The sequence below is a fragment of the Puma concolor genome, chromosome D1 (assembly GCF_028749965.1).
Source record: "Puma concolor isolate L17-30 chromosome D1, mPumCon1.1.hap2, whole genome shotgun sequence".
NCBI lineage: Eukaryota > Metazoa > Chordata > Mammalia > Carnivora > Felidae > Puma > Puma concolor.
The window spans coordinates 21,654,580-21,677,722 of NC_141676.1; the positions used below are offsets into that span (position 1 = coordinate 21,654,580).

Sequence of the window (23,143 nt, forward strand, 5' to 3'; positions counted from 1 at the left end):
CAAAAATAAACATTAAAAATGTTTTTCAAAAGTAAATTTTAAAGGAGGGAGGAAGACTATAACAACTTCAACATGGAAACAATTTATTATTAATTTTACTTGCTTACTAAGTCATGATCTACAACCATTTAGGAAAGTATAGAGATAAAATTGTACAAAATTGTGTTTTCTTCTCTGGTATCTGAAACTTCTGTCAGAATGATATGAATGCTTGATAAATTTTGAAAAGGAAAGCCATTCTATATTCTCAGATCTGAATAGAGTCACAGAACAAAACCTTTGTTTAGCTTATCAGTTATACATATATAAAATAATAAATAGCTATTGATGATAAATTAAAAATACTGAGGTGTCTAAAGAAATGGTCATCCCAACCCTGCCAGTCCTGCAATCCAGAAATAATAGTTAACATTGTGGTCTATCTTATTCCAGACTTTGATCCTTATGTAATTCATTTTACACATCAGTCTCCTGTAACTCAAACTGAATGCAAAATTCTATTTCCTAAAGTTATCATTTAAATATAGAACACATAGTTTTTCTGTGTTTTTAGACACACATACTACTGTGGTTTTTACAACTAAAATTTTCAAATCAAAGTACTTGTAGCTGATATTCAATGTTAAGACGTTTCTAGTTTTTGAATAGAATATTATAAATAAGTCTGATATTAACAAACCTTTTCCCCTAAGGCTGAAATTTCATGATGTCTTTTATGTGATTCTTTCCTTGATTTTTTCCAAGAGAGGAATGGCTATTTTACTTGAACATTCTTAACCTTTTGTTTCCACTTCTTCAGGTTATTTGCAACACAGGAATTATTTCTTTTAGTACAAGTAAAAAGATGTTGAAAATATTTTCTTTATTTCCTTCAAATATTTAGCACATTCTAAGTATTCTCTAAATATTTGTTGAAGTCTAAAAGAACAGTTAAGAAATATGATTGGTCTTTTATTTAGCTTTTATTTCCAGGACTCATTGTCAACAGTCACTTGTTTTGACAATTGCCCAGGAGATTATATTTCCTCCAGGTTAAATACAGAGTTGTTGAAATTCAAACATAAGCTCATTCAATGAAGGCTCTTATAATTGGCAGAAATTGACTTATCTAAACATTAGCCTTGGCAAAATAAATTTGAACTGGCAGCCAGTTCACAAAATTGCTAATTGTTCTTACTTGAATGTGTATCTTAGTTGGCATTCAGTCCTTCACTATGACATGCATATAGTCAATCTCATATCCTTTTAATATTATTTAAACTTTAGTTCTCTGAACTACTCAAAAGTATTATTCAAAAGTTAAATATTTTATGTCTTTTAGTTAATGTATAACTTATACTAACATACCAAAGAATGAGAAGATCTCAATCCCTGTGTCTCTATCTCTATACAGAGACTTGATCTCTCTATGTATACACTCATAGACTCATATCACTCATATACTCGTATCTCTCATTATACACTCATTTAGTCAACTAATATTTCCAGAATGTAGGTGGTGGTCTTGGACACAGGACTTTTGAAATATGGTCCCTATCTTAAAGTGTTGGGTCTGAGTCAGGGATGATTACATCCCTCCACCCTCTGGGGACATTTGACAATATTGGGAAACAGTTTTGGTTGGCCTGTCTGATGAGGTGTGGGTTGGATTAATATCTAGTGGTTACAGGTTAGGGAAGCTGTTCAATATACTGCAATGCACAAGACAGGCCACACAACAAACAATTATCTGGTCTAATATATCACTATCGTTGAGGTTGAGAAACTCTGTCTTAAAAGATCTCACAGTCTCAGAGTAGGAGGCACGCATATTATTATAACAATGGAATTAAGATTATAAGTACGAAGAATGACTATTTATGGCAGAGATACAAAGGAGGATATTGTCAATTTTCCCTGGAAAAGACTGAAAGATTTTAGAAAGTAATGTAGAGCTGAAGGGGATAAGAGTGGGCAAGGAGAAATCATTTCAGGGAAAGAAATAACTTGAGCAATGTTATGGCAATGTGACATTACAGATGCCTTAATTAAGCTGGAGTTCAAAGTGGTGTTATGGAGCCTTGTTAATAGTAAATCTAGACCAGTAGTCAAAGACTCAATGATCAAGATGCACTTTTGCAAGCTGAAGAGTTTAGACGTTATCTTATAGGCAAAATAAATCTATTGGAAAGATGCATGGTATAAAATATGGTGTATTAGTTATTTATTTATTTTTATTTTTATTTTTTATTTTTTATTTTTTTTTTAAATTTTTTTTTCAACGTTTATTTATTTTTGGGACAGAGAGAGACAGAGCATGAACGGGGGAGGGGCAGAGAGAGAGGGAGACACAGAATCGGAAACAGGCTCCAGACTCTGAGCCATCAGCCCAGAGCCTGACGTGGGGCTCGAACTCACGGACCGCGAGATCGTGACCTGGCTGAAGTCGGACGCTTAACCGACTGCGCCACCCAGGCGCCCCTAGTTATTTTTTTAATAGAGAAAAAATACATCCAACAGCCAAGAGAAAACTAAATGAAAACAAAAATGATTAGAGGCATGGGTGTTAATTAATTACAGTACAAGTTAAAAGTCCTGAGAGGCTGCTCTGTCTAGCAAGAAGTAGGGTTGAAGGTAGCTGATGTGTAATGGAAATACTATGGAGGGTTAATGGATGGAATTTGCCTCTCCACTGAACGTAGGAGTTGAGATACTAAATCAGAATTTTAAAAAATGATTTACTTGTAACAATGACAGTAGACTAGTTTTTTCAACTGGATCGTCAGAAGAGATGACTGATCCTCTGAAAATACTAATATTTAATTGTCAAGCAGAGAAAGAGAAAATAACATTTCCATTCTATAATAAGTAGTCAGAGGTATGATGGGGACAATCGAGATGGCACAATGAGAGCATAAGGGTCTCTGGTCAATATGTGAAATGAAGGTGATGCAGGAGAATTCAATTTCCACTCCCAATTGGCTAAATTATGAAGGAAGTAGTTTTGAAATATTACCCAGGGTAAAGAATCAAGAAAGAAGACTCTTTAGATTCCAGAGGGAAGAATGATTCAAGGCAATAGCAATAATCAGAGGTCCCTATTCTTACAGAGTTACCAGAACTGGGAGACAGCCCCTAAATGCTGGGTCTGACACTTAGTACCCTCAGAGAGTAGCTCAGGCCACAGGCTCCATACACGAGGAGATTGGACGTATATTACCTGCTAAAAGGTTTGAGACAGGGAGTTATTCTGCTGTGTCCTTGAAAGTAGGACTAGGAAAACTCTGAACACTAGCCATTAAGTTAAAATGAGTCATTTTGGGGAAACTGGCAATATGAAATAGCTCTAAGCAAACCTGTGAGTTCCACATGTCTCTGGCTTATATAGTATAAGAATGGCAAGTAGAGAAAATAACAAAATTCCTAATATAAACACACTGAAGCTAATGACACAACAAAGAAAGGAATATGAACTGGCACTCAGTGGGGGCTGCTGCCACCTGGGGCTCCTGAAATACCCCTGCATCAGTCTGCTCAGGCTGCCATAACAAAAGACCACAGCCTCGGTGGCCTAAACAACAGACATTTATTTTCTCTCAGTTCTAGAGCCTGGCAATCCAATCATGTCATTGGTAGGTTTGGTTTCTGATGAGACCTCTCTTTTTGGCTTACAGATGGCCACCTTCACTCTGGGACTTCACATGAGGTTTCCACTCATGAGGTTTCCACATATTCCTGGTATCTCTTCCTGTCAGGACACCGGTCCCATTGGACTGGGGCCCCAACCTTATGACCTTATTTAACCTTAATTATCTCTCCAGAGATGAGGAGAGAATGCAGTTCATAACCCCCAGGAAGATGACTTAAGGGTCAAATATTAAAGCCATACTAAGCTCATAGTAAAAAAAAAAAAACAAAAAAAACTCAGAAAATGCAACACACAGAATTCACAAGTTAGAACTAGAGATAATGGAACTATCTTGAGGAGACCTGAAAATACAGGTGTAAACATTTAAATAGATGAAAGAAAAAAATATAAGCACAGACGTCAGACCCAGAGAAGGACCTCGATCTTGAGCTGTGGAGAATTTGAGTTGTTTGATGTGGAGATTTGAGCAAACACATCGGGAAAGATGTAGGTAAGTGTAGATAAGCATTAGTAACTTGGAAATAGATCTGAATAAATTAGCCAGACATGCAGCAGAGGTTCAAAGATAGCATACTATAGAAAATACACAAGAGAATTTCCAGAAGAGGAGAAAGAGAGAAATGAAAGACATGATGGCTCAGTATTTTCCCAGACTGAAAAAGGATACTAATCTTCAGAATGACTGAATATACCATGTCCTTGACAGGATGATTTAAAACAAATCTACACCTAGATATATTGCAATGAAACTTCAGAACTCACACAAACAAAAAATCTTGGAACAATCAAAGATGAAATATCTATTACAATCAAAGGACTGAAAATTAGGGTTACAGAAGTTGTTCCAGTTATATGGGGACAAGAAACAAAGTAGAATGATAACTTTAAATGGTGGATGAAAAGCAAATGTTAGGAGAGAATTCTACACTCAACCAAAGTATAATTCAGGAGTGGATTAAAAAATTATTTTAAATGCTCCCTAAAGCATACTGTGAGAGCTAAACATTCATACTCTCACTGAAAAAAAAAATGATTAAGAGGAAATTGAACCCATTCTTTCCAAAATAAAGATAGGATATTGAGGAACTACTTTGATAAACATACAGGTAAATGGAAGCAAACTTGGGCTGTAAAAGTAACATGGATGATGGATGATGGATGACACATCTAATTTCTTGGTCATTTAAAAAAGGTATTTTACAAGGCACAAACAAGACAATGTGGTATGTTATAGAAAGAAATTTAGTATGAACCCTATTCAATTTGACAGAAGATAAGACACACTGATTATTGGTAGATGTTTAAGCATGTATGTTTAGATTTTATGAATAAACACTAACAGAAAAGGAAAAGGATATGTAGCATCTAGACAAAAGGAAAAAGGGGAAGAATAAAGAAGACTGTGTCAATATAATAGGATAAAAATGTGGACAGAAAGGGTAGACGAACTAGAGAATCATTTTCTCTGTGAGGAAAGAGTAAAATTGGGGATGATTGCAAAGCGGTCTTCTATTCTTTCTAACAGTATATCAATCCTGGGGGGAAAATAACCCAATAAAGCAAAATAATTAATATTATTTAAGTCTGTGGATTGGTGAGATTTGTTGCTTATAATTATTTGGTGTATTCGTTATCCTTTGTTTTATGTATTATGTTATAAATTTCAAAAATGTATATTGGTATCAGATAAAACTGTGTTCTTACTCCATATCTTTTATTTACTGTGTAACTTGGGTGAAGTTCTTCAACCTGTTAAGGTTGCACTTGCTTAATTTTTAAATGTGTATAATAATACAATATTCTCTACCTTCCGGGGTTGTTTTAAGAATGTAAAAGTGTATGGCGTAGTACTTGGAGAAAACAATGCATCTAATGTATGGCAATTTGGTGGGAATAAAGAGGCAGCAGCAGCATAAAACCAAAGGAGAAGAGAGTTTTTAAATAAAAAAGGAAGTATTATCTGTTATATACCTAAGCAAAATGTTCAAATTACTGATATTAACCATTGGACTTAACTCTTACAAGGTCATTGATGAAGTTTCTCTGAGAAGTCTGGGGGGGATCGGTGGGAACAGAAGACTGCAGGCATGGGTTGAAGAGGAGAGAAGACAGATAAGAAAATGCTTGCAGCATATTGTTTGAAACAAGCAGGCAAGGCAAAATCATATACTTATTTATAGAAGCAAGAGAAAAAAAAAACAGATTTAAACTTGGAGACTGCAAATGTGAACTATTTTAAATAGTTTGGTCGTGGAGGAAAATAGGTCAGTGACTAGAGATAAACAGTGTGTGTGTGTGTGTGTGTGTGTGTGTGTGTGTGTGTGTGTGTGTGTGATGCTGGTAAGGATTTTGGCATGTTAACAGACTGAAAGGAGAAACCCAGTAGAGGGGGGAAATGTGAAAAAATAGGAACAAAGGTAGAACACTGATGGATCAAAGTCCTAGAAGGGACAGGAGGGGTTGGGATCAAGAACCCAAGATGGAAGAGTTGGCCTTAAGCAAGTGAGAATCACTTGTTCTGAGATTAGAGGAGGTTGAATGTGGCATTTTTGTTATTTTGTTGTTGTTGTTTGTGTGCTTATTCCGATCAAGAGTGAGACTCAGGCATGGAAATCCTCCATGAGGGATGTTTCACAGGATGGAAATATTGGATTCAGACCCAATTCTTCTCTAAAGGAGGTTTTCTGTATGTGGAACAATCATTGTTTGAGACTTCAAATGACCACACTCATTTCAGAAAATCATGAAAGGTACACAGAGGGGATGATGTGCGAAAGTTACTGGCTAAGCCTTTTGGGAAATAAACAGGAACCAAAACTGCACATTTCCATGTCCTCTAAAAAATCAGCTTTCCAAAAATAGACTCATACAAGCTATAGTCACAGTTGAATGTCATGTTTCTATTATTGTGATGACATAAAATCATTAAACCACTGCTAGTAGTAAAAGCAGTCATGTCTGGTAATAGAACCAGTGCCCATTCAAAGGGAATTGCATTTTAAATGACACATGGAGAGCAATGTCCTCTGGAGGGGAGGGGCATTGACTGAGGTTTTACTTCCACAGTGATTTATTACATGCCCTCCTCTGGTATTGGTGGAATACTCAAACACTTGGTTCTGAATAGTGGTGTCAAAGTTTTAGAGAAGTTTTCAAAAAATATTTTTAATCATTTGCTCGACTTTTAATCATGTTTCCTGTTTTTAAGTAACTGAGAAAAATGCTAAATTTTCTATTATAAACCCCCTTCCATTAATAAGTCTCTCAAGGATCTTTGGACTTCTCTTTATGTCTTCTCCTTATTCCTATCACACAAGCAGACTTATGAATACTTACTTTGCATCATCTCAGTTAATGTTCACACAACCCAATGAGATAGATTCGGCCATGGAGAAATGAGTGCAACTGACATTTCACGATGGAATTCAATCTTCCCAGTATCAATTGGGATTCAAATTCAGTTCTGAATTTTAAAAAATGAAATTTAAAAGAGACATTGAATTAAATGTCTCTTTCAAGTTCAGAACCTATTAAAAATGGACAAGGAAGTTTTGACTTCCTCAGGCTTTCAAATATCAATGTCATTGTCAGGAAAGTTGTACTGAGAAATAGTGTTGTGTATAAGGTCAAATCAGACTTACTGTCATGCCCCTAAAACTGGACCCTGGGGCACATGGTCAGAGGTATGGGCACAGAACCAGTTAATTGCATATAGGACTAGAACCCGCCTCTTACCTTTCAAGAATAGATGGTACAGGTGCACTGATCTTACACAATAGAGCCATTCCTCTTCTTTTGGTGAGGGAAATGGTCAGGGCCTTAGGATTGGCTTCTAGCCAACATTTCCAAGAGAGCTGAATGTATCATGTAAGGAAATGGATGATTTCCTCTGGACATGGCACATACTTTATTTTTTTCCATAGCATCTCATTCTATTAATTGTATTCATTTAATACACTTCAGAGTCTCATTCTCTTTCACATAATGAGCTTCTTAAGAACAACAAGTGTGTTGATCAAACCAGGAAAAAACACCAGAAGCTCACACACTGGGATTGATAAAAGAACATTGGAGACATTCACAGTGGTGGGTGTCTCTGCCCTCCAATTTCCCACTGTATTTTGGGGGCAGCACACAAGGTTCTAGCAAATGTAAGCGCTAGACTCCAGGAGGCTTTTAAGAAACAGATTAGGAAAGAGTAGCCCCTCCCCTGGCACGATTAAGAGCTGGTATCCATCAACTGTCTTAGCTCCAAGTCCCGTGCTGCCAATTGTACAGCCATAGTTGTGAGAACATAAGCCTCTTCTCCAACAGGATCAGTGTGCTGCCAGGTAAGCCTAGAGTTCCAGCTCTTTGACCCATTTGACCGTTGCTGAATCTACTACCTTGGCATCTTACCAGAATTGATTGCTTAAGCATTTTACTGGAGCTGATTTCCACATGCTTTTCAGGAGACCAGATCCTCCTTTGGGAGACTGGCAGCGCAAGGTGTAAGTTTTGGCCAAGCCAGTTCTTCTTAACGTTGGCCTGATTTGTCTTTTTATTTCTCCGTGGTGCTTAGTACAGTGTCTTGTAAGGGATAACTTTTGAATGAGGAGATAATGAATAGACTAATGAATAAATAAATGAGTAATTGTGTAGGAAGAAATATAGGCACTGGGCTATCTCTCCTTCACACCACCTCTCTTTCCTCTTTTTTGAAAGGCATCTAGAGACTAAGCTGAAGTCTGCTTTGTCTCTTCTTCATGATAAATTTCTCCGACCTGAAACCCAAACTTAACTCAGTCATCAAATAATCCCTATCATATTGGCAACAGAGTCACTGATTATAGAACAAGGGCTCTCTATGTCTCTTAATGAGAGCCCTCAAGTTTATTTTTTAGTTCCTTTTAAGATGTTATATGATCTCCTTATTTGTGCTAAAAATCCCCTGGAATTAAATCCTAAATTTTAATAATAGTTAGCATTTTGGGATGTTCACCATGTGCGGGTGCAGTGATAAACACTTGACATAGATTATCTCATTTAATCCTCACAGAAACCAAATGAAGTGTTTACTATCATTATCCATATTTGATGAAGAGGATACTGAGATTCACAGAGAATTAACTTGTCCAAAATCATCTAATACCGGGTAATCACAAGTGAATGAGCCGAAAGCACACACAGACGTCGGGAACAGACTGTCACTGAGGGGAAAACTTACAGAGAACAGGTGCAGGTGAGCAATCTTCTCAATGGCAGTTGTACAGGGAACTGGAGCACCAGACATCAGACTGGGGAGGCATCCCAGGCTTCAGTTGTGGGGCTCAAAGCTGCATGGTTGGAGAAATATCAGCCCTTCCTCTAGGACAGTTTGGAGCTGAGGTCCAAACTTTATGGTTGCAGTTTCACGATGTAGCAGAATTTTAGCTTCCCACCCTGATCTTCTACCTTAACATTTATAATGGAGAGTTCACCATCCTATCCCATATTGTGATCACACTCCATACCCCAACCTTTGTGTTTATAGTTGTATAGGGTTGGAAATTCTTGAACTTCAGCTCTAATCATTTTAGCAGAATGTCTGTCTGAAGTACTCATTTGTAAACAGTTTCCATATCTTCTGGGGTTTGATTTCCAAATGATATCACTCTTTAATAGGAGGGGGAGTGGCAAATGACTCTCTGAGAAGCCAGCGTACTGGGTATCCAGGTCAGGAAAATTAATCCTTGGCTATGACCTAACCATTAAATGGTGGGACTTTTATTGAAGTACTTTCGTCTGATACCAGAGTGTCCCCAGCATTAAATAATGTGCAATAAAAACTTGATAGAACTATCTTTCTGTGTATTTCAAGTAGCATCATAGTGTACATACATGCTTTTCCTGCTGTATGTCTTTTGTCACCCGTTTCCAGTGGACAATTTGAAATATTTATGTAGTATTCACCTATGGTTAGACCTTATAACTTACCATTATGGTACTTTATGGTTCATTAGAATGTGAGATTTAATTTGGCTATGAGTTACTTAAAGAGCACATGTTGTTGACGATGGAATTGATTGGCTTATCCCATGGGATTTGAATGAGGATGGATGAGGACAGGGGAATTCCTAAGACGTAGGGTTCCATTGAGGGGATGATGAGCCCAAATACAGAGTTTGTGATTTCTGTGCTGGGTGTGGGTAGGTTTAGGAGATTTTTAACTAGAGTTAATAATATTTAGAACTTGTATCTGTGTCATTTATGTGGTTACAGGGTTATTTGTGACATTGAATATTATTTGTGTATGTCTCAATATCTAAGTTCATTCTTTCCAGTATTCCTCAGTTCAACTTTATACATTTATAAAATTTATAAATATAAAATGTCTTGAGATCAGAGAAATTGTCAGTAATTTAATACTTAAAACATCTTTACTTCAAATATGAGGTTCTTGAAGTCAGAGCTGTGATCTGTTTTGCTAATTGCTGTATATACCCCATACATAGATACTAGTTAGAGCAAAGTTGTCACTCCATGAATATTTATTATTTGAATAAGGAAAGTAAGGAAGACTCTTTTGCTATGAAAATTAATTATTGAATCATTTGAATTTTCTTGGAATACGAAGGTATTGCTTTTAGTTATGTATATTTATTAAAACAGAAGTGAAGGGAAAGATTATCATACCACAAATTCTTTATGTGTGAATATAATGAGATGGAAAAGGTGATCGTCTTTTCTTATTTGCCACATCCAAACCATTTGGTTTTCAATGGGAAGGTCCAATATTTCCAAGATAATTTTTTTTAAATGCTGTGATTATACATACTTCCAGATTTATAGAAGTATGTATATATAGACAGGTAGATATGTGGGGGGGGGATGGTTTATGATTTGAAAAGTATACTCGTCTCAGGAGATCATCCATTGTTGTGTCTGTATAACTTCTTCCCCTGCACAGAAGAAACAAAAAGAAGGAAAAAAAACATGTTCAATAGGAAGGGATGAGATAAATCCCTAATTTCATAGCTCTGCATGTAATCCCAACTCATCAGAGTATGGAATGAGCAAAGTAAGATAATAATCTGATATTTTCCCTTGTCAACATTTCCAGTCTAAGGCTATAGGCAGAATATTAAGCCACAGGGTGTGACGGTTCTGGCCAACAGTACTATGACAAATAAATAGAAACTCCTTCAGGCCATGAAAACGTAGTGGTTGTGAACACGGCTACCCCTTTCTGTTGAAGCACGCATATATCCAACGGAACGTCAAGAAGGTGTGAAGATTTCTTGAGGAGTAGTTGAAGGCAGTCTTCTGATTTTGATTTTTGTAAATTTGCTCCGGTGTTCTTTTTTTTTTTCCTTTTCCTGGCCCTTGTCCATTTGACTTTCTTCCCGATGACCCTCTCTCTGACTTTTCTTTAGGTAATGTGAAAATACTGACTATAGAGATGCCCAGGGTGAAACAGATCTTCATCCCCAGTGAACTCCAAATAGCAACCTTCTCTTCTCCTTCCCAGGGGAATTTCCGTAGTCTTGTTAGAAGCATTTCTGCTGTACTATAATGTCTCAAGAAAAGAATAATGAACAAATACTCTCATTAACTATATTTTAGTGGGCTTTGTTAAAGTCAGATCACCCCAGTCTCAAAGTGGAAACAAAAACAGAAATCTTGACTTAACAAATGAAGCACACATTTAAAATTAAGATGATTTGTAGTCAGAGTAATATACTCAAAACAGGGTAGCACCTTTCAGTGAATTTTAAACCTTTTAGATCTAGTGGCTTTTTTTTTTTTTTGCAAAACATGCTAATGGACTCTATTCTTAAAATAGGTATTTACACAAAATAAAATCTACAGAAAATTAAAGATAACTTTGAGAGATATATTTGATAAAGACTTTTAATGTATCCTATAGAAATGTCTAGATATCACATTAAAACCCCACATTGTTTCAGTTTATTGCCAGACCACTGAAATTAGTACATCATAAGACCATGGCATACAGTGAGTGGGTTACACATGTGCTGAGGTCATAAATTCCTTTCTGCTTTCAGACAGTAAGGTAAGGTCAAGGGCAACTAAACCTCAAGATCTTTCTCCTCCCATTGTGAACAAGCATGACGGTTCTCCCTAGTAAGTCAAAGAAGTCTTATTTTCTATGTGATCCTTAATATGAAATAGGTTGAACACAGTGGTAAAGAATTATTCACTTATTCTTTTAGTGGATGTTTATTGAATACCTCATATTAATTATGAACCGGTGAATTAGCTATGATTGTGGTAATCAAAGTGGCTAAAGTTCATTCTCTGAATTTGAGGAAATCATAGCCTACAAGGGGAGGCAGATCCCCAAGTAACTAAGCATACTATCATATCCATGTATGTAGACTTACTGGAACACAGAAGAGGCAACCTAGTTTTATTTGGAATGAGAAATGGTGAAGACCCTCCACCAAAGATTAATACCTAGTTGAATTTTACAAGTTAAGCAGAGTTTACCAGGAAGAGTATACATTGTAATACTGTTTTTCTAATAAGTAACTTTCTATTTCAACATTCTCAGCGGTTGCATACTGTCTCATGATGTGGATAGAACACAATTTAATTGAGCCCTTATTAGGATACTTCTAGTTTTTGGCAACTGTAAACAACATTGATATAAATATCATTTTAGCAAAATCATAGTATATGCCCTTCTTTCTCTTCTTAGAATACAGTTCTAGATGTGAAATTACAGGCTCAAAGGAAAAGTACTTTTGTAAAACAGAACTACATTTTCTCAGGCTAGCATTATCAATGAGTAGGGCTTGAGGTCACAAAAAGTTACATTCAGTATATAAACATTTATTTTGCTGGTTATTTGACATGGAGTAAGGGGTAAGTTGCCTTAACTTTCATAACTATTAGTTTCTTGCCTCAAAAAAAGAATAAAAAAAGAAATGAGGATCATAATACTTAAAGTGCTGCTTTAAAAACTATAGTAGAGGGGGCGCCTGGGTGGCTTAGTCGGTTGAGCGTCCGACCTTGGCTTGGGTCATGATCTCACAGTTCGTGATCTCACCGTTTGTGAGTTCGAGCCCCGTGTCAGGCTCTGTGCTGACAGCTCAGAGCCTGGAGCCTGCTTCGGATTCTGTGTCTCCTTCCCTCTCTGCTCCTCCCCTGCTCACATGCTGTCTCTCTCTCAAAAATAAATAAAGATTAAAAAAATTAAGAAAAAAAAACTATAGTAGAGGTTAATAAAAATTTATTAAATCCCCCTTGTACTTTTGACAGCAGGTACCTTGGCAATAAAATTCAAGTGTTCTAAATATTGTACGTTGGCATCATTAATATATTTCTTTTATTTTTTTAATGTTATGTATTTTTGAGAGAGAGAGACAGAGTGAGAGCAGGGGAGTGTCAGAGAGAGAGGGAGACACGGAGTCCGAAGCAGTCTCCAGGCTCTGAGCTGTCAGCACAGAGCCAGACGCGGGGCTTGAACCCATGAACCATGAGATCATGACCTGAGCTGAAGTCGGACACTCAACCGACTGAGCCACCCAGGCACCCCTCATTAGTATATTTCTAACAGGAAATGTGCTGACCTAAATAACTATGTGGTGTAGTTACACACAATTCATCATATGGCCCAACTTAAAAAAAAATAATCTGACTCATTATCCATATAAATAACTTTAAAATTGCTGGACTGTGCTCAAAAATTTGGTCTGGAAGACAGAAAAGTTTTAGTATTGGATGAAGAGACAGAAGCCTGGAATAAAATCCTCATTCTTCCAGTTATTTCCTATGTGACTTAATTTCTCAGACCCTCGGGATTATCATCTGAAAAAGAGAGCGTAAGGGTACATTTTCTTTCTGCATCAAAGAACCAAATGAGCAATATAAATATAAAAATAGGTAGATAATAGATCTCTAAATTGCTATTCTTACATAACCTATTATTCTTAATAGTTTTTAAATCTACTGTGAATCTTTTTATTTATTGAAAAAGAAGTGTCAGCAGGCAGAATGTACCTTTCCCTCATTCTTGTCAGTGGGTTACACGTTTTTCATATTATATTGATGTGGGGCATTGACTGGAAGGATTGGGATTTATTTTTGAACTCCTGTCAGCACTCCATAATTAACATTGCCCAGAAGAGAAATGCTATTTTGCCTCCTGCATCATCAACACAACTGTCAGCAAATAAGGAAGTCATCGTCTTTGCCATTATTCCTGCTAATGTATGAAGCAGAAAAGAGCAGCTGGGTTTTCACACGCTGGGCTGTTAGAAGCACTGGCATTTAGTGAAATTTGTTTTCAATTTCTACCTACCTCTATTTGCACGAAGAATGTCTGTAAAGGGAAAAATATCATTTTTATCCCAAAGCCTATTTTTAACCTCCTAATGTGGGAGTTTACTGATTTCCATTCACTGATCTCAAAGTTGTTTATCTCAATGTCATTTTTTTCTCCTTGACATAAAAATGCAAAGTTAATGTTGATTGCTTACTGGGTATTTTACTTATCTACCTTTCCTACTCTATTTTCTCTGTGTCCTAAATTCCCTGTAACGTTTTAATTCTCTCTCTGGTCCCCAGTTTTGCTTAAATTCATAGTAGCAATAAGTAGAAATAATCTTTTTGAATGAAGAATTGCAAGGCCTAAATCTTGCTGTAATAAGACGGCAATACTGTAGCTGAGAACTTTGTTTTTTAAAAAGGCAAAAAAAAAAAATCTGTAGCCCCCATAGTTATTAAATGCCAAAATTAAGTAGTCTAAGGTCATTTTGTGTAAGAGTTTTTTTTGTTTGTTTTTTGCTTTTTTTCAATGACATGATTGGACTGAAATAGTATAGCTTTTATAAAGTAATTTTATAGTTCCTCAAAATGTTAGACATAGTTACTATATGATCTAGAAATTCTACTCATAGGTATATACCTAACAGAATTGAACATACATGAACACAAAAAGTTGTACATAAATGCTCATAGTAACTATTCATAATAGCCCTACAGTGGAAGCAGCCCAAGTGTATATCAACTAATGAATAAATAAACAAAATATGGTACATCACACAATAGAAAGTCATTTGCCCCTAAAAAGCAATGATGTACTGATACATAGTTCAACAAGTGTGAATCATGAATACATCATGGGCAGTGAAAGAGGGTAAACACAGATGGCTATGTATTATATTACTCCTTTTACGTGGCATGTCCCAATCTGGCAAATCCATTGAAATGAAAAGTAGATTACTGATATCTAACCCCTGGACAAGAGCCAGTGAGCAGTGATTGCTAATGGATATAGGATTTCTTTCTGAAGTGATAGAATGAGCGTGCCTGGGTGGCTCAGTCAGTTAAGTGTCTGATCTTCAGCTCAGGTCATGTTCTCATGGTTCGTGAGTTCCAGCCCCCCATCAGGCTCTGTGCTGACAGTTCATAGCCTGAAGCCAGCTTTGGATTCTGTCTCTCTCTCTCTCTCTCTTTGCCTTTCCCCTACTCACACTCTGTCTCAAAAATAAACATTAAAAAATGTTTTTTGAAGTGATGAAATGTTGTAATTTAAATTAGATATTGGCGATCATTCCATAACTTTGTGAATACAAGAACCACTGAATTATATACTCCCCCCCCCCCCAAGGAACAAAAAAATGCAAGAGAGGGGTGAAATATACACTTGGAATGAGCAACTTTCTGGTATGGGATTTACATCTTAATAAAGATCATATAGAAAAAGTAACACATTCATTAATAGAAGATAGAAACTGGGAATGGTGATAATGAATGGGGAGGTCATGACTTTACCAATTTATCATCATAAGCTTTTCATGTTAAATATTCTTTAGAAGCATTTATATTTTTAATAACTTCAGAATATCTTTTAACTACACGAACCACAATTTACTTAAATATTCTTGTTGTTGTTTAAATTATTGGTGATTGCCAACCATTCACTAGTGTGAGATTTTTTTTTTTCATTTTTATTGAGAACCAACAAAGTTTTTGTGGTCATTGATACATACCTGCTATAGTGGTCAATCTTTTAGCACCTGGATGTATACTCCAGGAAGTAATTACCAACTGGCAGCCTGGTAATCTGGAGCTTCTTGCCTTCTTACCTGGGTCACTGCTGTCATTATAACTCATTATAGGACTAGACACCTATAATCCCACGGCCAACAGTGATTGAAGATGTCCTTCATATACTGCTCATTTGGAGGAAAGTGAGGAGGTCCATTTATTTCTTTATTGAAAACAGATTTAAAGGCTTCATCTAACTAAATGCAGCAGGCAGGTCATTCACAGACTAGTAGACCACAAACTGACAGCCCTGGATGGAGAATAGGACAACAGGTTAGTGTAAAAGCTTCATGTGTCTTTTTACTAATGCAAGATTTAGTACATTTAAGGATATTATAATGAGATCAAATCAAATTGATTCCAGAATAAACAAATGAGAGTAGCAAATGGAGGTCAAAATGTGCTTTCACAGTTCTCTATGCACCAGTTAGATCTCGGGGAAGGGACTTAATGCAAGTTGATGTGTGATTGTTCCAGTTTTAAAAGAATGTAATTCAGTTTATGTCTAGTTTCATTAAGGCTGTTGGGAGAACACTTGAGTAATTCAAAGAGAAGAGAAATGCGAAGGGTACCAAGTGTATGTACAGAAGTGTGTATCCATCCTGTACTTTACTGTTGTAACATGCATGGATGTATCAACCCTAACAGGCAAAGTCTGTTAAAGTCTGTTATGATTTCATCTGGTATAACTGAGAGACAGCAACTTTGCCATTCAAAGAAGTAATGTGATCACTCCAAATTTGTAGCACTAAACCTTTGTAGTTTGTGACACATTCACTACATGGCAGAAAAGATTCAGGGAGAAGACATAGATAGTCATGTGACCTGTTGGTTAGTGATGGATGCTTAAACTAAATTAAAATGAGTGGGCTAACACTTTCTCTGTCAGTTTTCATTTCTTCAGCTTCACAGTTATTTACGAAAGGGAGATGTTTGTATGAGAAAAGATCCCAGTTGGGGATTAATGCCCAAATCCCTACATACTTTAACTTAGTATAAACAAATGTTATCATAGGACTTGATATGTTAACCATTTTATGGAGGAATTAACACATATCCTGTCATAATCCTATGCAAATGTTTTTCCCCTATTTTTTTTTTAATTTGAGTATAATTGACACATGATGTTATATTAGTTTTAGGTGTACAACATAGTAATTCAACAACTATATATGCGATGCTATGCTCACCACACATACAGCTACAATCTGTCACCATGTAACACAGTTTACAGTGTATGGAAACTGAGAATCAGAGTGATTTTAACTTTTTAGTGACCCAATGTATTGAAGTAAGAATTAGGAAAGGAAGTAAGAAAATCAAATAAGACTTATGAAGCCCCTTTTCTAGCACTATGTGAGAAGATTCTGGAATGTTAACACACTCACTTCTCCAGAAATCATAGGAGGTAAGCTTTACTATTTCCGTTTCACCAGAGAAGAAAGCTAAAGGTCCCAGGCAGAAGCCTTGTTCTTAGCAGATTTTCAATTCAGTGCAACAGATTTTAGAGCTTACATTTTTACTTTAGACCACGTGTTTTAAACACTGTCATGACATTGGGAAGATATTCAGCTTTAGATTTTGTTGTGAAAAGTGAATCATCATTGTTTCTCAGACCTTGATTAATTTTCTTGTATTGCAGTCAACTTCACATTTTATTTGATCCACCTATGTTTTTTAAAAAGTTGCAATTCGTTCTTTAGTCAAGACACTGGAAAAGCCCAAGATCATAAATAATCTTGATTAGAAAACTTTGCTGTGCAAAAACAGACTATGCTTTATCTTCAAATGTTCAAAATTGTTCCTGGTACAGGACCAGTTATAACCCTCCTTTACTCTCCCCCCCCCCCCACCCTCCTACACACACATTGGTTATACCTTAAAGTAAACAAACACAAAGGTAAAGAGTAGTTTGGCATCATAGTAACTGGAGAGATGTAAGGACTCAATAGCTTACACTAGGGGATGATAGAGAGGGAAGAGAGCATGGTCTATCTTTACCCTGCGGTGGAGAAAGAAAGAAGACTGGAAGCCTCAATCTTAAGAGTTCGATTCCTTGTCTTTTCTAAATACTGCTCTTTCCTGTCACTGAACAGTAAACAGATGATAAACTGTGAGGCTCAGGTCCTTTCCAGTCTTTGAAGTTATTTCCCACTCTATTCACTCCATTCCTAGGCTGGCTTCCATAAGGGCAAGGGGGTTGGATGCCACCAGCTCAGGGCCCCAGCACCTTTCTATTCACATGCAGGTGCTGGCCTCTTTACCAGCCTGCAGCACTCACTTGTGTTAGTCTGCTCCCACCGCTGTAACACAATCCCCTAGACTGGGAAGCTTAACAAATATATTTTCTCACCATTCTGGTAGCTGGGAAGTCCAAGTCTAAGACCGAGGTGCCAGGGTTGAGTTTGGTGAGGCCTTTCTCTTTGGCTTGCAGTGGCCACCTTCTTGCTGTGTCCTCACATGGTTTTTCCTCGCACCTGCTGCTGGTATCCCTTTCTCTTCTTAAAAATTCACCAATCCAGGGGCGCCTGGGTGGCGCAGTCGGTTAACCGTCCGACTTCAGCCAGGTCACGATCTCGCGGTCCGGGAGTTCGAGCCCCGCATCAGGCTCTGGGCTGATGGCTCAGAGCCTGGAGCCTGTTTCCCATTCTGTGTCTCCCTCTCTCTCTGCCCCTCCCCCGTTCATGCTCTGTCTCTCTCTATCCCAAAAATAAATAAACGTTGAAAAAAAAAATTTAAAAAAAAAATTCACCAATCCTATCAGATCAGGATAGGATCTTTTGACCTCTTTTAACCTTAAATATCTCCTTAAATTAAGTTTCTATCTCCAAACACAGTCATATTGCAGATTAGAGCTGTAATGTATGAATTTTGGGGAGACCATTTAGTCTGTGCAGGTAGTGTTATTGCTCAGAGCGGTTATATTGTACCCCCAGATGTTTATAACCACCAGAGGAACTTTAAAAAACTGATGCCCAGGCCTTAGATCAGAACAATTAAATCAGAATTTTCCAGGCCAGGAAAGGGCATAATCAGCACTTTTCAAAAGCTCCCAGTGTGATTATGAATTTGCATATCAGATTGAAAACCTGAGACTAAGTTGTTTAGGCCCTATTGGCCCGATCCACATTGCAGAGCACGTTGTCAATCTGACTGGGGAAATGGAAAGGGATTTGGACTGGCATTGTAAGCATATTACAATATGTTTAGGAATATATACTGTATGTTGTCCTTATTTTAATCTATATCCTATATTATGTAATACTTCAGAATGTATACATTTATACTCTGTACTATAGTATACTTAGGAGTATAAGTACAAGGTAACAAACCACTGTGTAGAATCAGATACCTCGGGTTCTGATTACATGGCCTTAACATTCGTAAGAAAAATAAGAATGACAATACAATCCTCCTTTGTTATGAGATTAAATAAGATTACACATGCAAAGTCTCAAATATTGTCCATCAGTATTATTAGTTAACTAACTGTTATTAACTAGCTATTATTAGCATTAGTTAAAGAAATTAGATGGGTAAAAACCTAAAATGTCTATTTTGTTTCTCTCTTCTATGGTATACTAAGATCTTCAAGCTTTGGAGCAAGCTATTCAAGGTTGAGTCCCTGCAAAGCCTAAATTAGCTAAATTTTACATATCTAAGTGATGAGACCTGGGGCAATTAAGGGGTAAATGGAGATAGCAGAGTAATTCTAAAGCAAGTGGTTAAGGTCACAGTGAAGGTAACTAGGTAAAACTCAGAGTAAAGTTCTAGCTATTCAAGTTGATTTTTGAGCTTTGTGAGGATGCTGTTAGAGCCCTAGCAGAGAATGAAGGCAGCCCTTTTTAGGTCACTCCCATTCTGTTGGAATATGAGATTTTTCTGTGATTAATTTTAAGAATCCACAAACCCAACTTGTTGAAAATTTGCAGAAGATATCAGACAAATGTGTCTTGAATTGAGGCTGCCTATGAGAAACCACATTTTCTAAAACACTGAACAGTTTAGTTTGGCATTTCAATCTGTCTCCTACATTTATATTAGAAAAAGCAGACCTGGTAGAAATGTTGATTCTGAGACCTCAGAATGGTTAAAAGACAAATCTTTTGTTCACTTTCTTTGCGACATACTCCCATATTCTCATCTGAGGTGTGTGGGAAGCCCTGCCTGTCTAATCTTTAGCATTTTCATGAAATTGCCACAAAAAGCTTTTCTATGTTTTGTGTAAATCCTTATCCTAATTGGAGTTTGGAAGGAGGTTAATGGTGGCTATTTTCCCGGGTATGTTTAAAGTATACCACTTGAGTGTAGAAACACTGGCCAGCAGAGAAGGATTATTCTTAAATTGCTTAGTGGTTAAATGCATGGCAACAGAGCTAACCTGCCTGGTTTGAAGTTTTGCCTTTGACATGTACTAGTTTAACAGCTTTAAGACTCAAATTACTTACTCATCTGTAAAAAGAGGAAAAGAATAGCATGAACTTCACAGAATTCTTGTGGAAATTAAATTTGCCAATGCATAGGGGCGCCTGGGTGGCTCAGTTGGTTAACCATCTGACTTTGGCTCAGGTCATGATCTCACACTCCGTAAGTTTGAGCCCCGTGTCCCGGGCTCTGTGCTGACAGCTCAGAGCCTGGAGCCTGTTTCAGATTCTGTGTCTCCCTCTCTGACCCTCTCCTGTTCATGCTCCGTCTCTCTCTGTCTCAAAAATAAATGAACATTAAAAAAAATTTTTAATTTGCCAATGCATAGAAAACACTTAGAACACTGCTCGTTCATAGCAAGCATCACTAAGTATTCGGGATCTCTGAAGGCTATTTTAAGGTTCTTTTGCAAGAACTGCTAAAGAGGCACAAGTCCAAAGTCTACAGGAAAGGAAATTCATTTTTGAGCCATACTGATCTGAGTTTGAGTCTTGACTCTATCACTTAGAAGCTGAGTAATTTTAGGCAGCCATCGCTAGTAGCCTTTGTTAACTCATCTCTGAGATGGGGAAGACATAGCTCTCCTTTGAATATTTGGTGTAATGCTTAAGAGGGATGAGCTTCCTTAGCTGATGTCCAAGTGTAAGCCACTATTACCTATCACCTTTAGGATTGCAGTGGCCTCACAATTGGTGTACAAGGTTCCATTCTTACTCCTTTACAACTCAATCGTCATGCCACAGTCTAAATAATTGAACCTATAAAATAAACCATGGCACTACCTTTTTCAATATGTTCATTTGCTTTGTATCATTTTTGGAATAAATCCTGATCTTACAACCATGGTCTATATGGCCCTGGACAGTCTATCCATGCTGACATCTCCAAGTTTATCTCATACACTCCCTTGTTCACTGTGTTTCAGTCACACTTGCCTTTTTGCTCTTTTTTTTTTTTTTTTTTTTTTTAATGTTCCCAGAACATACCAAAGTCTTTCTTACATCAGGGCTTTTGTACATGTTCATGCTCACAAAAAAACTGGGATTTAAGAAGACCTGGTACTCTTTTTCAGCCATACATCTCTACTAAAAGTCATTTCCTCAGAAAGGCCCTTTCTTGCCATGTAATCTAAATTGGGCAGTCCTCCAGGGTGATCCACATCTATGTCATCTTTTTAGTATACGTTGCCATACTTTATAATTATCTTGTGCATTTGTTTACTTGTGGAGTACTCTTCCTGATACTGGCAGACAAGGAACTTGGCTGAGTTGATCATTTTATTCCATAGCACCTAGCACCTAGTGATTTTGATGAATAGCATTGAAAGGAAGGAAAGAAGAAAGAACAAGAAGAAAGAATGAAAACACATACAAGGTGCTCAATATATTTTACCACTATTTTTAAAAAAAATTTTTTTTAAACATTTATTTATTTTTGAGAGACAGAGAGACACAGAGCACAAGCAGGGGAGGGTCAGAGAGAGAGGGAAACACAGAATCCTAAGCAGACTCCAAGCTCTGAGCTGTCAGCACAGAGCCCGATGCAGGGCTCGAACCCACAAACTGGGAGATCATGACCTGAGTCGAAGTCGGACATTTAACCAACTGAGCCACCCAGGTGCCCCTATTTTACTACTATTAAAGAAAACATCATGTTGGACATCTTAAATATGTATAATTTTTGTCAGTCATACCAAAATAAAGCTGGAAAACTAAAAAAAGAAAAAGTATAATGAAGACAAAGATTAATCACTGAATAGAAAAATTTTACTGACAGTCAGATGATGCCGTGCAACACAGACCTTGCAGCGTCAAAATGGAGTAGTTCTATTAAAGCCCTGAGTCTGAGAATGTTCTCTTTCCCCATAGGAAAGCATTGTCTCTCTCAAAGAGATTTCTTGGCTAGCAGACTTGTCCACTAGGTAAGTGTTGGGCTGGTTGGAGCTTGTCCTCTGTATAAAGATTTGGGCACCAAGCTGCCTCTGCTAAAATCAGGCCACCCCCAAGATGTTAAAAGTGCAAAGCAGGGTATGGTGCTCAATCAGGTGTGCATCAGTGTCAGCAGGCTGGTTGGCCAAGTTGGAATTTGGCAGGGCCATCATCTATCTTCCATCATTTCTTCTTTTACTGAGCTGCAAAATGACTATGTGGATAATCTTCATTCCTTGCAGTCTGCATCATGGCACTTCTATTTCTAGAAGGCCAACATAATACTTTCTCTCCAAATCTGTTCCTGAAGGCTCTCTTGTCTCACTGAAATTGCTTTTCCTGTCTCCACCAGCTGGACACTCAAAAACATTATCTTAAGAAGACCTATTTTAGTTTTGCCATCCATCATCTGAAGGGAAAAAAATGTGAAGACTTATTCTGATCTAACAATTGTATGTGGCTGCCTCAAAGAGAGAGACAATGAGAGAGAGAGAGTGAGAGAGAGAGAGAGAGAGAAGGAAAAAAAATGGTGAAATACCTCCTACTTCTGGGCTGTGAAGAGAGATGCACAGAGATATGTTCACAGTACTTCTGATCCCGATACTCAGCTGTGGTTGCTTAGCTTACCCCAGGCTTTCCAAGAGCTTTCCATATATTAATTCACTTAACCCTCACATTCAGCAGATGAAGCAAAAGGCACAGAGAGGTCAGTTGTGATGCCCAAGGTGACTCATGAAATTATAGAGCTGAGAATGGTAACTGGATAATCTGGATTCAGATGACTTGCTTTTAGCTACTACAGTCTATTCCCTCCATGGCAGTAGCTTTGTTGTCTCTTGTTTCTGAATCTGGGTCCTTGGGATTGGCATTCTTGAACATATCAAAATAAAGCTTGCAATTTTATTTAAAACATATTAATCATCTAAAGCCAATAGCTTCAGGAAAAAAAATGCTTCCTGTTTGCTTTTAGGCAGAATTTCAGTCTTGTAATTATAATTCTACATCTATGGTTGTCCAGTGTTTGAGTCCTGGTTGCCAAAGAAACAGTCTTTTCCTTAGCAGCATGGATGAGATTTGCAAAAATAAATGGTTTATAGTCAGAACCATTTAGATTTTTGTTATA

General features: G+C 37.2%; 1 protein-coding gene across 9 annotated transcripts in view; it reads left to right on the forward strand.

Moving 5' to 3' along the window:
- LRRC4C (leucine rich repeat containing 4C) overlaps window positions 1-23,143 on the forward strand; it is a 1,215,827-nt gene that overhangs the window by 248,374 nt on the left and 944,310 nt on the right. For 6 of the 9 annotated variants that reach the window (XM_086677650.1, XM_086677644.1, XM_086677649.1 and 3 more), the window contains exon 2: window positions 8,667-8,849. The exons of the other annotated variants lie outside the window; for them this stretch is intronic. The gene's annotated coding sequence lies outside the window, so the exon portion shown is untranslated. The remainder of the gene's footprint in view (window positions 1-8,666; window positions 8,850-23,143) is intronic. 9 annotated transcript variants of the gene reach the window in all.